The sequence below is a fragment of the Eulemur rufifrons genome, chromosome 16, assembly GCF_041146395.1.
Source record: "Eulemur rufifrons isolate Redbay chromosome 16, OSU_ERuf_1, whole genome shotgun sequence".
Lineage (NCBI taxonomy): Eukaryota > Metazoa > Chordata > Mammalia > Primates > Lemuridae > Eulemur > Eulemur rufifrons.
This window is the reverse complement of record NC_090998.1, coordinates 23877277-23879665: the sequence shown is the minus strand read 5'-3', so window position 1 is coordinate 23879665 and position 2389 is coordinate 23877277. Positions and strand designations below refer to the sequence as shown.

Genomic DNA, 2389 nt, shown 5'->3' with positions numbered 1-2389 from the left:
AAGTTTAAAATCAGCCAACTATCAAGTATGATGCTCAAAGAACAGAGTTCTGATTATTCTTTTCTGTACAAAGTAGATATTCAGTGAAGAATAGAGATTCCCCAGTAGTTTGGTAGAGATCTAGATATCACTTCCAATACATTTTACCCTCTATAAAAATGATCTCTTCCTGTGTTCCATAGATTGTTTTTTCTGTTATTACACAGTTACGTGCAACTTCCTCACTACACACGACCATCACTGTGCCCCAACCTCTGGGTCCAAACCCCACTTCTTCCTAACACAGTTCTGGCCCAGGATCGGCTGTGGCCCTGTGTTATTGCACCCAATCCTACTCTGCTCTAGACATATCCTACCCCGTGATCTGCTTGCTGAGCTCATGCAAACAGAAAACACTCCACAGGATGCATAGCACCAGCTCCCAGTAATTGAATGCATAGTAGGTACTGTGTTCTCGGCTAAAATGTTTTCATGCTTTATCTCAGTTAATTCTCCTAGGTACCATTTTGATTCCCATTTTACAAATTAGACAACTCAGAGAGGTTAAGTAACTTCCTCAAGGTCATCTAACCAGCCATTCCCCAAGGTCTCTTAACTAGTGCCAGGAGCTGAAGCCACATGGATCTGATTCCAAAGCCCGCCTTCTCTCTACTCTGTGTCTCCTCAGGAGGAGCCGTGAAGGAGGTAGGGAGGCTCCCCTGGGACTCCGCAGAGCTTCGCCACGGCCCTGCTTTCTCAGGTGCCACACTCCCATTCAATAGTGTTCTGAACACAGAAATCCCGTCTTTCATCTGTAGGTTATTATTCAGGGTGAGGCCCTGTGCTAGGTACTCAATATGCAGTGGAGACACACACACGGTCTGTCTCAAAATGCTCGTGGCAGAGCAAAGACACTTGGTGTGACAGCTCATAGGAAGGTGAGTCACAGAGAATCTTCATGAAATCCATCCTCTCTTGACATATCAGGGATCTAAATGAAACATGAAAAATATGGAAATGGGCCTTTTCACCTCACCTTCTTGAGTAACTGCTCAGGTCCAAAATATTAATAGGTGAGCTCCAGATAAGGTTTTTGCCATAGTTTTTTGTCTGCATCGGCTTTAAGCATAAGCACCAGAAAAGCAAAGACTGGAAGCCCTCCCGAGGCTTCCCCCTGTTCTTCCACAGAAGGTACCTATTACTGAGCCCCTTCGCTGAGGACAGCAAAGGTGTTCTGAGACACTGGACTCGTCTGCATCAGGCTGCTTGAGAAATCCAAGCTCATAGGTCTTCTACCTCTGGGCTCACTCGTCTCAAGGGACATAAGCTTACTAAGCTACTGGTTCTCGCAACTTAGACTTCACTATTGGAGCAGTAGCCACAGTATTCCTGACGATTGAGACCACTGGGGCATCAACTACTAGGTACTCAAGACTGACTGGTATCTGGAATTTATGGAAGCCCTTGTTACATGTGGCAGGAGTCCAGAAGTTCTACTGCCTACATATAAGGCCGTGCCTTTACAATCATACTGATCGCAAGCCTCTTTAATAACATTTTCTAATAAACCAAAGCTCATCAGGTGTCACCACTAGTTCTCATGTTTATTCATTTATGCACACATTCATTCAAAAAATACCGAAGTACTTAGTTTATAGCACTACTCTAGGTGCTAGAACACAGCAATGCATGAGTTATTCAAGGTCACTGCTCTTGTGGAGCTCAAACAAACAAGCAAACAAACAGATAAAATGCTTTTAGACAGTAATAAGTATTTTGAAGACTTCAATAATAATGATGATAGTAATACTTCAATAATTATGATGAGGCTAATATTAGCAGCTAAACTTACATAGTGCTTAATATGATCCAGGCAGGGCATAGGAACTTGTTTGATCCTCACTGCCCTATGAGGAAGGGGCTACAGCTACTTCCATTTAAGAAGTGAGAAAACTTGGTGGCGCCCATCCCGTATCAGCTGGGGACAAAGCAACCCTTCGTTTAACCCAGCTTGGCTTTTTGGTCTGTGCCCATGCCTGGTTCATGCCTTGGACATGTGGGGGAAAAAAAGAAAAGACATGAGAAAACTTAGGCATAATGGGGCTCAGTAATGTGCCTGAGTTTGTGGGAATAAGGGCAAGTGACAGAGTGGCGCTATGGGGAGTGGGGGGTACTTTAGATAAAACAGGGAAAACTTCTCTCAGGAGCTTAGAAGGAGCCAGCCATGGAACGGTGTGGGGAAAGCACATTCCTGGCAGAGGGAACAAGTGCCGAGGCCCTGCGGTAGCCACACAGTAGGTGTGTTTTGGGAAAAGAAAGGCGGCCCGCAGGGCTGGGGTGTAGCATCGAGCAGGCCACGGGCAAGATGAAGTCGCGAGGGAGGCCGCAGCCAGATGACGAAGGTCCTTAT

General features: G+C 45.5%; 1 non-coding gene across 1 annotated transcript; it reads left to right on the top strand.

The window, feature by feature from the left end:
* Positions 1-1907: 1907 nt before the first annotated feature.
* LOC138397786 (small nucleolar RNA SNORA48) lies at positions 1908-2039 on the top strand. The gene has a single exon (XR_011235893.1). It is a non-coding gene; the product is annotated as a small nucleolar RNA SNORA48 (small nucleolar RNA).
* Positions 2040-2389: the final 350 nt, after the last annotated feature.